This window comes from Alexandromys fortis, unplaced genomic scaffold (genome assembly GCF_014885135.2).
Source record: "Alexandromys fortis isolate MF-2015 unplaced genomic scaffold, M_Fortis_MF-2015_v1.1 scaffold_14, whole genome shotgun sequence".
Lineage (NCBI taxonomy): Eukaryota > Metazoa > Chordata > Mammalia > Rodentia > Cricetidae > Alexandromys > Alexandromys fortis.
In genome coordinates, this window is record NW_026067910.1 from 13,334,670 (window position 1) to 13,349,042 (window position 14,373).

General features: G+C 41.4%; 1 pseudogene; it reads right to left on the minus strand.

Moving 5' to 3' along the window:
- Nucleotides 1-287: 287 nt before the first annotated feature.
- Nucleotides 288-1,294, minus strand: LOC126499061 (NEDD8-conjugating enzyme UBE2F-like; annotated as a pseudogene).
- Between the last annotated feature and the right edge of the window lie 13,079 nt (nt 1,295-14,373).

Below are 14,373 nucleotides of genomic sequence, written 5' to 3' on the forward strand. Positions count from 1 at the left end.
TGCTGTCCTGGGCAGGTATCAAAATAGAAAGAAACGGGATCCCACAATTGCAGCTTCCAGAACGTGAGGGTTATGTTGCACACATCTCTTGATTGTTGATTTCAGCTCTTTGCAAATGACTTACTGAGCCCCATAAACCTCTTTACAGCTTTAATAACTTGGATTAACAAGTTCTCAATTGCCATATAAACTGGATGTCAAGTGTACCTATTGTTCTTTTTTTTTAATGTTTCAAAGGACAGTTCAATTTTGTGATTTTTTTTTGCACCCAATCACAGTTTATAGCGGGTTTCTTATTGCAAATCTGCCAGTCACACCAAACATGTCATTACATCACTTGTGCAGGACACCGATTTTGTTGGGGGTAAGGGAAGCAAGTGCTATCCTCAATGATGAGTTCATTACAACTTCGGAGGAATCCCACAGCCTAGACAGAGTTTCAGGAAACATGTTAAGGGAAGCGGACAATGCTCTCAAAGCCCAGACACTTTCTTGCTGTATTGTGTAGTCAGGAGGATGGTCTTCTTCAGGACAAGGTCGCAAGACTGGGACAAGCCCAAGGGGCTGACAGGGAGTATGAGGATGGGGAGGAGGGCTACCTCTAGCTGTTCACATCAGAGACAACTGTGACAAAGTCCTCAGCACTGCAATCTCCCCTCTTATCTGGCATAGCGTTTGATGTATTCATCCACTTTGTCCCAGAAATCTTCCTTGTCTCGTAAATGATGTTCTGCTGCTTCAATATTCAGTGGATCATCAAAATTCAAGAGATCAGTAAATAAAGAGTTTAATCCCCAAACAACATCCTTCAATGTCCTAGTGGGAGCCCAGCCAGTGCCATCAATTGAGTGTTCTCTTAGTAAACTTAGACATATTTCCCCTGTTTCTGTGATATTGGGATGTTAGATTTTAGTCAAGCATTTCACCCTGGGAAGCACCATGATGTAGGCTTCAGGAACTTCAGTTTCAAACTGAAATTTTCCACCCTGGTAGTAACCCTCATCTGGGCTTACAGTCAGCTGAAAGCAATGAAGCTTGTGTGGATCAGGAAAGTGTACTTTACATGTACAAGGTAAATTAGCTTCAAGTTCTGCAACCTCTTTTACAAGCAACTTGTCTCTCACAGAGACCTGTCGAGTAGAGTCAGATGTGGAGGCAGATGTCCGGGATCCTTTGAGACCATCATCCCGCTTCAGCTTGCTTGCCAGCGTTAGCATTACTGCCACCTTTCTTCTGAGCACCGCGAGTCAGGCGAGGAGGGCCGGCATCCAACACCATGCCCGACGAGCGGCGGCAGCAAACCAATTTTGTGATTTTTAAAATGATTTGTTTTATTATTTTTAAATGGTTTGTTTTATTTATTATTCAACTGTATGTGGGTGTTGCACATTAGTTCATCAATGCAGGTTCATAAGAGGCCATAAGAGGGTGGAGCTTGAGTAATTGACAATTGTGAGTCATAAATTAGGAACTGAACTTGAGTTTTCTGAAGACCACTGGACACTGGGAACTGTTGAATCATCTTCTGCCATTCCTAAATTTGGAGCTTTTTATGAAAGCTTTTAAGGCTTCTCATTGATATTTTACACATACCTAATATATTCTATACTCCCTCTAAATATGTCCATCTCTAGGTTGCAAAGTTCAATATTATATCTGTTTTAAAGAAGCAGATCAAACTATATTTTTGAGTGCCAGTATGAACTGAGCACTGTACTAAATTTGTTCTCACATCATAATAATACACAATGCAGTATAAGTTTGCTGTATCCATCAGTTGTTGCAATACTTTATATAAATTTCCTAACTTTTACAAGCATCCTACAAAGAGTTTTTTATTCACAGAGAATAAACCTTACATATCTAAATTGCCATCCTTGCTACCCAGATGATAACACTAAGGTTCGGAGAATTTTAAGCATCTTGATCCAAGCCAATGACTAAAAACTAAGATTCACACTCTATATATCATTCCCCGTGTCTTTTAAAGGTATTATATAAATTTACAGAAAATGGATTCTACTGGACCTTGACTTCATCTGAATAATTCTTAGAGGAGTACATTTTCTAACCCATTGAGCAGACTGAATTTTTGATTTTGATTTGGTTTGGGATAAGGTCTGTTTTTGTTTTAGTGTGGGATAGGTTCTGTATGTAGCTGCGACTAACCTTGGACTTTTTATCTTCCTTCTGTGTTCTAAATGCTAGGATTGTGAGAGTGTACCACCTCATCGAGCTGAGTTAAGTTTTTAAAGCAAATTTGTGAATTAGTCTACCTAAAATAGGTTCACAAATACAGAGAAACTAACCTGACAGTGTCTTTGAATCCAACACAGAATCGGAGCTAGCCTTTCTTGAGCACATACCCCCCTCCCAAAAAAAATTCCTGATTCTTTCAAATTCAGAAGTCCCCAGTGGATAGAATCTACCAGCACTAATTATATCACAGAGACTCTTAAATTCCCTTCTTGCATGTCATTCCATATTGTCCTGCCCAGGAAACACCACACTGTAATTTACTACTCTGTGTCTCAGTTACACAAACAATGTCTAGGCTGTTGTTTGTTTGATTTTATTGCTTTTGTATTTTGTTTTGTTTATCTGTTTTTTTTTTCAACTTGTTTGCACTTTGAGATTAAAATTTATAAAGCATAGCTTGGCTTTCCTCTGGAATTAGATAACACTGCTTTCCTCACTTAATCTCAAACCTGGGTTATTTTAGCTGTTGTCTGTACTTTATGAGTGGGGATGTTTTGCCTGCATGTATGTCCATGAACCATGCATCTGCAGCACCCGCAGGGGCCAGAAGAGAGTGCTGGATTCCGCTGGGAATGGGGTTACAAACAGCTGTGATCTGGGTGCTAAGAATTGAACTCAGGTTCTCTGGAAGAGAAATATGTGCTCCTAACTGATGGGCCATGGCTCTAGCCCCCTGGGTAGGTTGTGCTTTGATCTGCTGCTCCATCTTAGAGGTATCTGCATGCTTTCTCTGTTCGCTGGTTTAAAAACCTTCATTTGTCTCAACAAACAAAGCAAACACAAACTTTGCCCAACAAAAGTGACAGCCGTAGAATAAAATATTCTGACAAGATGCCAGCGACGCCACGCCACTCTGTTCCTAGCCAGTCTCTGGATGCAGGTGCCCAAACGTTCCTACAGAGATAATTTACCTGCAAAGCTCATATGGCTTGCTTCTCAGATGAACAACCTCCTGACATAAATTTGATTTTGCTTGTGGGTGAGAAAAATGGGCTTGATGAAGTCGACCACTCCAGTGATGCACTCAGCCCTGATTCAGTTTAGTTTCTTCCCCCCCCCCCACATAAGTTCTGCCCTATCAACAGGCCAAGGCAGTTTCTTTGTTCATTAACCAATAAAAGCAACACAGAGACAGAAGGACCTCGCACACAAATAGATGACTTATATCTGTGACATTCTGATTATGCTCTGAGGTGCCCTGTAAGCTTCTGAGGTGGAGGAAGTCTTCAACAGGTTGAGATAGAGGAGGTTGAAGGGTTTCTGTGCTGTATCCAGGTATTAAATCTAGCTAAGTCAAGAAGTTTGTCTTTCCATCCACTTACACATCAGACTTTGTGTGGGTTTCACTTGAAGAAAGGTCCATGTGGTACTGGGAATATGATTAATATAATTAATAATGAAAAAGGACTTCAGCTGGGCAGTGGTGGCACATGCCTTTAAACCTAGTGCTTGGGAAGTAGAAACTGATAGATCTCTGTGAGTTCGAGGCCAGCCTGGTCTACCAAGGAGTTTCAGATCAGCCAAGGCTACACAAAGAAACTCTATCTCAAAAAGCAAAACAAATCAATCCAAAGATTTAGATATTATAAACGAGGAAATGTAACTTCAGAGAGAATAAATAACTTGTTCAGGGCAACACAGTCAGCAAGACATTGTCTAAATTAATGTTCCCTAAGATCTAAAAGCCTGTAGTCAAGAATATGGACCAAAGGCCTACTAACTACAAGACAGCTGCCTCCAGGGAGTACTGAAATGTGGCACAGCAGCAGCGCAGCAAGCCTGTAAGAATGCTAGGCGGGGGACTGAAGCTCACCGTCCCATCTCATCTGCTCTTTTGAGATTTTAGCAGCTTCCTCAAAGTTAACTTCAGATGACAGAATCACGACATCCTTTTATCCCACTTTTTTTTTTTTCTCACTCAACACTGTTTCAGTGTGCCCTAAAATTTGCAACATGAAGCATAGTTTCTCAGTATCATCTGTCGGTTGAAAACTTCAGCTGGACATTTGCATTCTTAAAAGCAATGTGGACGGGCAGCAATTCCACAAATCATCACCAGGGATGCTCTTCATGTTGTATATACTTAACCACCCAAGGAACTGGGCTTGAAAAACTTGCTAGGATGCTTCTCTTCCTTTAAATAGTCCTAGGGTCGGGACTGAAATCTAGTAAGGCTGTCTTTTAAAAACATTTCTATGTTCTCCATACGGTTATGGCTTAGAAATGTGATTTCAATATGTTAGGCTAGATGTTCTGCGTGAATTCATAGAGAGCAATTTGTGCACGTATAAATAAGAATGAGTTAAAGCACAATATACAAAAATTAATGTGTTATTACATGTTAAAACAGTTAATGCCTATCCAATATTTGCCATGAAGTTTTCAATGCATGCTTATATTCTTTTTTAAAGATTTTTTAAAAGTGTGTGTGTGTGTGTGTGTGTGTGTGTGTACCTATGTACAAATGTTTGTGAAGACCAGAAGAGGACACCAGATCTCACAGAGCTGGAGTTACAGTGGTTGGGAGCTGTCTACTGTAGATGCTGAAAACCAAACCCTGATCGTCTGAAAGAGCAGCAACTGCTCTTAACTGCTCAGCCATTTCTCCAATTTCATTCTTCCTAAATACAACACATAAATTAGAGTTCATTAGAAGTGTTGAATAATTTTTATAGGACAAAGACTGGTGAATAACTTTGTGATCGAATTTTAAAAGCTAGGTTTTTAAAATTATTAATTTTTCATGTGCACACATGTGGGTGTGTGCATGTGTGACTGGGGGGGGGATTGTGGGGGGTGATGTCACCATAGCATGTGTGTGGAGGCCAAGGTATCATTGGGAGGATTTCATAGCTCCTTTCAGCATATATCTGGATCGTGGGGAATGAGACTCAGTCCTGAGGTTGATTGATAAGTACCTTTGCTCACTGAACACTATCGCCCATCAATTGTTTTTATACAGAAGGAAAAATCTGTATTTTTCCTTTGAGTGTTTATGCACATGCAAGTGATATTCGTTCTGTAAACTGGATGCAGGGGCTTGCCCCAGTTAGGCAAGTACTCTCTCTCATCCTGGGCTACTTCCCCAGCCTTCAATTTATTTTCTTTATAAAATGCATATGTTTGGGTGCATTTTATTCAGAATGTTAAAAACAAGAAATAAGTGTTAAAATCCATGGCCCCTTTGAAAAACAAAAACAAAAAGCACAACAAAACAAAACCAATCACCTATTTCAGGTAGGCCAAACCAAAGAAACACCACAAATCTTCGGAGAGAACCTGTTTTTGCAAGACTCACAGACCAATTTTTCAAGATCAAAGGTATTTATAGAAGCTAACAAAATGTTGGCTGTCTTCCCAAGCTAGACTCCAACACTTCTGAGGTTGGCCTAGCACTAATATTTACAACGTCTTTGACATGGCATAGGGTGGCATGGGCCGATTTGTTTCTCAGGCTCCCTAACAAGTGAGGTGCTGGGACAATTTGCTGTGTGCAGGAAGCAGTCAAGTTCGTTGACATCTTGCAGCAGGAAGGAAAATGTTTGCTCCAGTCCCATAAACCTGCTATATCTTGTCAGCCTTGCCACTTGAGACGCGTCCGTGGGGGCCCATTAGCATACCGATGACCATGCTGTGCACCTGAGATACCCTGCTTGCCTGGAGCTGTGAGCCGTGCTTGGTCCATGCTCCTTTCTGTAGTGTTACATTTCCTTACAGACTTTCAAAAACAGGCTCTGCTCTGGCATAAGCTGGTTCTTTTAACCCTTCATGACACCTAGCATAGTGATCATACTGTGAAAGACTACCCCACAATCCGTTTCACTATCAAGTGATAAATGTAAAAGAAACCACACTCTCTAGAAAAACACTTTCCTTCAGTGTGCTCTATCTTGCTTTATTTCAGTGCCTGGTCATTTACAGCATTGCTTCTGGAGTGACAAAATCAAGGTACATTTTACTTAGTCAATTAACATTCTTCTCTTAAGAGCTGTCCCCTGGCTCCTCTTAAGAGCTCCACTTCACAGCTAGGTGTGTTGGTGCACACCTTTAGTCCCAGGACTGGGGATTGGGTGGGGGACAGAGGCAGGCAGATCCCTGTGGGTTCGAGGCCAGCCTGATCTACAAAGTGAGCACTAGGACAGGAAAGGCTATTCCACAGAGAAACCCTATCCCAAAAAATCCCAAAGTGCGGGGTGGCAGGCATTTTCCTAGGCTGTGGGCGTTTATTTGAAAGCAGTGATGCTACTTAGTGATCTACAGTTTGGGAAGTTAGAACACTAGTTTCTGATATCAGGGCTAAGATACTCTGTGGGGAACAAGACAGGTGGGGCATGGATGGCGATATAAGAGACCTTCAATTTAGGGGTGCAAGCAACACAACCACATTGACAAGTACCTCTGTCAGTCACCAGTGGGGCACTGGAAAGCTTGTCACAGGAAAAGTTATTCAGTTATAGGATGAAGAAGATGAAAACCGGTACGATTCCATCTGCTCTTTAGGCAAGTAGACTGCAAAAGAGTAGGCTAGTTTCATTCAACACACCACCCTTTTAAGGCCGATCCAAGATTCAGCATTCCCGAGCATCCTCCAGCTCCGCCATTGCTACCACCCTATTGACGCTACTCTGCTTTCTCTTGGGACATTCTCGGCAGTATCCAAGGCTTACCCTTTTCTTCTGCTGCCATGCCCTGGCCAAACTCCTTACAGGAATCTGATCTTTCGCTTCCCAGAATCCTGCTCCTCCACGAGAACAATAGACGTGTAGACTCCAACTGCGGCTCTCCTCCATGCCTTCCTGGGTATTAATCTGACTAGTAATTTACAGCTAGCCGGCCTGCTGCATGGCCTTAAACTCCTTCCAAGGCAGCTCCTGGGTGACCTGAGGGAAACTCTCAGCCACGAAGGATTTGAGACGGCATGAGAGTGTTGTTCTGTCAGAATACGTCCTGGTCAGCGGGCCTGCCAGCTGAAGGGAATAATTATAAGTGGCTGCCTAACTGCCATGACGATAGAAACTTAACCCAAGTGTTTGCAGGTGACTGCCAGCCCCGGGCCTGGCTGCCTTCCACAGGCCCCACTGCGCACGTCCCTGTGTGAAGTGGGTGTTTTACAGCAAGTTACAGCAACGCGGCTGTTTGTCTTAGAACTTAGCCCAGGTGTGCCAGGCAGCGGTGCCAAAGCACGGCTTTCTACTTCATTAATTCAAAGGCAAACCACAGAGGAAGGCCACATGAGCTGAGAGGCTGGATTTGGTTTCCTGTCAAGAGCTTGATATTTACTTCGATTCAGAGGAATGTTCTTGGGGACCCTGCTCTGTGTTTGACAGCTGAGGATAAAGAAAGTGGAGATCCTAACTCAAAACCAGGGGCATTACCCCATCTCCTAAGCTATCATGTGCGCGCATGTGCGCGCGCACACACACACAGAGAGAGAGAGAGAGAGAGAGAGAGAGAGAGAGAGAGAGAGAGAGAGAGGTAATTCAATGGTAAGTACAAAATGGTGGCACACACACACACACACACACACACACACACACAAAAGAATGTTTGCTTATAACCAGAATACTGAGAAATGGTTTCTCAAAGATAGCATTATTTGGGTCGAACTACGCAGGGTGAAAATTAATCCTTAAAACAAAAAGTGAAAGAATCAAGTGGAAAGAGGGAATATAACACGAGAAGGCACAAAATATGAAATAGAATGTTGTGGATGAGAAAAGTGAGCAGCTGCAGTGGATTGAAAATCAACGCAGGGCTGTCTGGATGAACAGTGTCTGCATACAGACCCCTGAGTGCCCACGGCGGTGCCCCATAGAGCACACCTAGAGACTCAGCTGAGTGTGACACTATCGGATTTAGTTTCTTAAAGCCCATTCTGGCAGCATCTGGTGGGGTGTATATTAAAGGAGGAGACTGAGGCGAGTGAGAGAAGGCTACTGCGATAGTCCAGGCGGGAGAGACAAGGGCCAAGAGTGGAGGATTTCAGCAGCAATACTGATCAAAGGAAGGCTAACTCCTGCGGAGAGACTCCAAGAACCTACAGCCCCTGCCCATTGCTTCTGTAGCTGACTTTGGGCTCTAATGAATATTCTTTTCTAACATATTCTTTACTGATTCTTTGAGAATTTCCCATCATGCACCCCAGTCCCACTCTTTTCCCAGCCCCTCCTCCCTATCTCCTCTTCATCCTTGCAGTGCCCTACAAAAGGAAATTTAAAAATAAAATGTCAATTAAAAAGAAAACAAAGCAAACAACAACAACAAACCACTTCAATCCTACTTCATTTCCACCTCTTTGTAACCTCCTCATTCATCTTAGTGGCACTGGGAGCTGTGGTGTGTCACACAGTAGACCCTTTTGTCCAAACAGCTTTGCTTGCAAATGTTCATTGTAATGAGCTGATGGTCTGGTTCAAAGGCTCTGGTTTCTGGTACACTGTCAATACTGAACCCAACAGAATCTCCTCTTGGCTATTCTGCTTTTGCCCGAGTCATGGACATCCTGTGTCTGGGGTTCTACAGGACTAGTCCTTTTACCCGCTCCAGCAGGTCACAGATGGGGTAGATGTTGGGGAGTGCCAACTCAAAGCACAGGAGGCACCCAAGCTGGTCCTCTACTGCGGCTCCTCCCCCTCAACTGAGGGATGGGACCAGCTCTCGGTACTGCAGGGCTTAGGAGAAGATGCAGCTCTCCCATGAGGGGCAGAACCTGTTCTCTCCCTACAGTGGTCAGCGTACCTGGAATCTGAAACTCTTGTGCCTGTGAGTGATATTATTTAGAAATAAGACTCTGTAAGATGCAATCAAGGGGAGTTGACTAGGGCTTAAGGTGGCTCCTAGCCCAGTATTCGTGGGTCCATAAAAGCAAAAGATGACCATGTGAAACAACTAGTCAAAGTGCAGAGAATAATGACTGTGGAGCACCCCCTCAGTCACACCCTCCCCCCCAAGGGTCAAGGACTATCATGAATGAAGGGACGGAAATCTTCTAAGTCCCAAGGGTCGGGAAGGACTGGAGCAAAGCAGGATGGGCATGGCAGAGTTGCTGCACGTATGAGCGCACAGTAGCAGTGATTGCCTGTACAAGATCAGGCCAGCGGACACGCTAGCCTGGAGTGGGAGGGTAACCCCTGAGCTCTCACCCCTACTGAGGAGCTGCGGACAGTTGACAGTCTCTGGAGGAGGAAGAGTCAGTTTTCTTTAGGAATATGGTACCTAGTCTGTGTGTAACACTCCTGCTGATGGCTCTACACCCAGAGGTATATGGATAGAACCAATTAGTCGATGGATTAAATTTAAAAACAACAGAGAGCACAGGGAGTTGGCGGGGTGTAGGGAGGTGAGAGCATATTTAGACGAGTAAAGGAGTGGGTTTGGGGTAAATATGATGAATATATACTATATGAAATTCTCAAATAATTAATAATTTTTTTTAAAAAATAAATATTAACGTGAGCCTCAATAAGCTCTTCTATTTCCAGGAAAGGAATGTTAGTGATACTGCGTGAGAGTATAAATCATTCCAAAAAAAACACTTGCATTCAGAGAGTTTAGGAATAGAAAGGAGCCTGTGAAGTTGTATGTCATTACTGTTCCTCTGTGACTATCTTCAGAAGTCAGCGGTGGAATACTTCTTACAAGAGAAACAATTACAGCCTGGAAAACCACGACCCATTCAGCTGCTATTGAGCACATTGTCAGTTCCTTTCTCATACAGAATCCTACCATTTGCCATCTTGATGTTTCATTGAGAAATCTTAATGGGAGGAAAATCATGTTTGTTTGTTTCATTTGGGGTATTGTTCACTGCTATTTTGAATGTTTATCTATTGGGATACTGAGAATACATAGCTACTTACAAGAAGACAAGCCACTGACCACTAGTTTAACTGAAAGAAATTCCTCTTGAAAATTTGTGTGTGCATCTGTGTCATCAGCCAGCATCATTATCATTATATTAATTAAAGTTATGGCATACACCTGGTCTGATGGAGAAGAAAGGCGTGTGTGTGTGTGTGTGTGTGTGTGTGTGTGTGTGTGTGTGTGTAAGAAAGGGATAGATGTATGTGTGTGGAGGTCATGCCACGCGTACAGACAAACAAGAGATGGTAAGCTTCTAGATAGTAAAGCTGTGGATCTTTATGGATTTGAGTTGCAGAAGGGTGTCACTGAGGCTCATCCAGGAGGAAACTGTTCAAGGCAGCACTAAAATGCTGTATTTCTATGAATTTACAAAGCTTAGGGTCATTTGCTATTTGAGTTGTGCCCTAAAAGTACTTAAAAAGTCAAGGCTAGTAACTCAAAGGTAAGCACCAGCCTTTCATCTTTCTGACTAGGCTAGAGGTAAATTCATGGCCAGTCTCCTGCCCAGCTCATAAAAGGAAGACAATGTTTGGTCTTCGGAGAGCCACCATGAATAGAGCAAATAACAGCTGTCACTGAATCTGTGCTCAACTTAAAGTTGTATGCCTGTGTATGTGGGGTAGGTCTCTAATCTAGCAATATAAATGGAGGATATGAACACTTTGAGTTATAAGAAACCTCAAGTAAAATAGCTATGTCTCATGTCATATTAATTTGTTCAGATTTCTTCATCTCTCTTTGCTGCATTTCAGTCAAGACATAAACTTATACTATAGTACATTGGAGAAAAAACAATGTCTTGTGGTCCCTCTAGGTCATACTTCTGACTTCTATTTTCATAGTATAATATATATTAAATGACAAAGAGACCAGGCTATTATTCTGGCATACACAAAAGTTAAAACACAGCTATGGCAACTTTGGTTTTTTCTTTGTTCTTTCGCTTACTGAATCATCCCAAGCCCCACAACCCACTACGCATACCCCTTCTTGGCAAAATTGCATTTAGGATGGAGTAAAAATCAACAACTTATTTTATTTTATTTTTATTTATGTTTATTAAAATTTAGAGAACAAAAATTAAAAATGAAATACAAAAATTCAGCCAATATAATTTTCAAATCAGAAACTTCTAAAATTTAGTCAAATTTGATTTTAAGTTGGCATTTACAACATCAGTGCTCAGAAAAGCATATGAGAAACCAAATGTCTTCACCTATTTATTTTGAGAAAAGTATGATAGTTATAAACCAGTTACAGAAAGGTATAAAAAAATTCCAACATATGTGGAAAGCCAATGCAATCAGTACTTAAAACCTATATAGCATTAGTTTCTATAGTGAAAACTTAAAACCAATAATCTGAGTTCACAACTTAAGAAACTAGAAGAAGTGCAAATCAAACAAACGGAAAAAAAATAACAATAAAAATTACTACAGACATCGCTGAATTTGAAAACAGAAAACATAAATGAAACCAAATCTGATTCCTTAAGAAGATAAATTAACATCAGTAAACCTCTAACTAAATTAACCAAGGAAAAAGGAAAAGAAAACACACATTACTAGGACTAGAAACAATGGACGTAACCAGGCCTATTGGTGCAGGCCTGTATTTCTCTCACTTTGGAAGTAGAGGTCGAAAAACCATAGCAAGTTTGAAGCCAGCCTGGTCTACTACAACCAGTTAGTTTCAAGTCAGATGGGGTTACATAGTTGAGACCTTGTCTCAAGAGACCATAATCAAATGAAAAAAGTGACATCAAAGAATTTCCATGAACATTAAAAGAAGAAAAAAAATATTAGGATCTGGGGAGATAGTTCACTGGGTGAGAGCGTTTGCCGTGCAAGCATAGGGACCTAAGTTTGAATCTCTAGCACTCATGTTAAAAGCAGGGTGTGGCTGTGTGCATCTGTGACGCCAGTAATGGTGGGAGGAGACAGAATCAGAAAGAACACTGTGTTCACTGGTGACCAACAAAGCCAGAAAACATAAAAGATCTCAAGGTTCTGTGAGAGACCCTACCCCATGGATGTAAGGTAGACAGTGATACGGGAAGGAGAGCCCTGATTGCTCTTTGGGCTGACGAGGGAGGGGGACTTGATTGGGGGAGGGGGAGGGAAAGGGGAGGCAGAGGTGGGGAAGAGACAGAAATATTTAATAAATAAATAAAAAAAGAAAAAAAAAGCTATTCCAGGAATACAAGTAAGAGTTCTTAAGGTAATCATTATATAGGGTGTCTTCCCACACTAACTAAAGTTGGAGTAAAAATGAAGAAGCATAAACCCGTAGTTCAGAGATGAACAATTTTACCCTGATAGCTTTTTTTTAAGGTAAAAGAAGTTATTCTTACATGTATATTAAAGAGATATTTTCCAATAAAATGCAATGGAAACTCAAAAAAAAAGGTAGACAGTGATAGAGGATAGCCAAGTTCACCACCACCACACACCACACTCACAAACATACACACAAAGAGAGAGAGACAGACAGACAGAAGACAAGAAAGTCAGAAATACTAGAAATAACAGTTAACCTATAATACTAACAAACCACATGAAGTAGACTAATTCCTCGAAAGATTCAATCTATTAAAACTTGCACAAAAATAAATAATCTTAATAGGCACACATCTATTAGTGAAGTTGATTTAATAATTAATGAGTTTTCAGAACAGAAACATGGGTGCATTGTTAAATTCTACCAGATGTTTGAGGGGAAATTATCCCAAGTCTTCATAACTCTTAGGGAAGATGGAAGCCAAGCAAGTGCTTCCTAGCTCATGCTCGGGCACCACTCAAATACAAAAACTGAAGGAAAAGAGCGCACCTGTCAGTACAGGTCATGAACATAGGTGCAGAGATCCTCAGCAAAAACATTGACAACTTAAAGTCAGCAGTGTTTGCCTAATTACACATTTGCCCAGAGGGATTTGTCAGAGTTGGGCAAAGCTGGCTGGACATTAGAAAGTCAAATCTGTTAACCAATACATTGACAGATAAATGAAGTAATGCCACCTGAGCATGTCAATAAATGCAGAAAAGTCTGGTAATACCCAGTACCTATTCACAATAATATATCTCAGCAAACTACGACTAGAGGGATATCCACACCATAGAAAGAATGTCCACAGAGAGCCAAGGTTAGCTAGAGAGCCCTGTCTTGGGCCTGGGAAAACAGGATGCTGTCTCTTCTCGCCACTGTTTTTCATTTGTCTAACTCACTAAGGCAAGAAAAGGGAATAAACGGTAAGCTGATTCCCGAAGGAAGATATAAAACTGTTTTCGTGTTCAGGTGACATGCTGAAAACATCTGAAATAATTGACAAAAAGAAAAAAAACAAGCAAGCAAACAAACAAAAAAAAAAAAGCCCCTCAGAACCAGAGAATAATAACAAAATTGTAGGACTAAAGGGTAGTAGACAAAATGGCTCGCCTTCAATACCTGCAAGAAACAAGTGAAACTTGAAATTCAAAGCATGATATTATTTTTATTAGGTCTTCGTAGCAGGCTGGGAAAATTCAAAACACTTAGAACACAAATACAAGCAATGATAAAAAGGAATCAAGTACGTTAAGAATTGTCATTCGCTGTTGGTCAGAATACAAAATGTTACAGACGCTTTAGAGGAGATTGTGGCATTTTCTTCCGAAGGTAAGTGTACCCTTAGCCTGTAATCCAGCAGCCATGTTCCTCAATACTCACCAAAAAGAACTGAACTTGCATTCACTCAAAATTTACAACAAAATTTGCTCTTAATTGCCAATGCTTAGAAGCAACAAGGATGTCTGTCAGTAATTGTATCAATAAAAAGAGTTACATCCAAACATAGGGGACACTTTTTAGCACTAAAAAGAAATTGACTCTCAAGTCATGAAGAGGTTCATATTATTTAATGAGAGAAGTCTGGAAGGGCTACAAACTTTATCATTCTAATTACATTACACTTTGGAGATGGCAAAAACTAAAATGAAAACAAAGGCCAATGTTGGCAGGGAAGCATCAGGAGGAATGGATTCAAAAGAACTTTTAAGGCGGCCAGACTCTTTCTCTATGGGACCCAACAAAGGTAGATATTAATTACCAAGACCTAGGAGAAATTTGGATCTGTGCATGAAGCTAATTTGAAACCATGTTGAGTTCACAGATGAATGCACACCTCGGCTCTCCTACTCACACCGCAGACAAAAGTCAGGTCAGTAACTCAAGGCAAACCAGAGGACCTGCCAGGATCTTCAGTTGCCCTGGAAC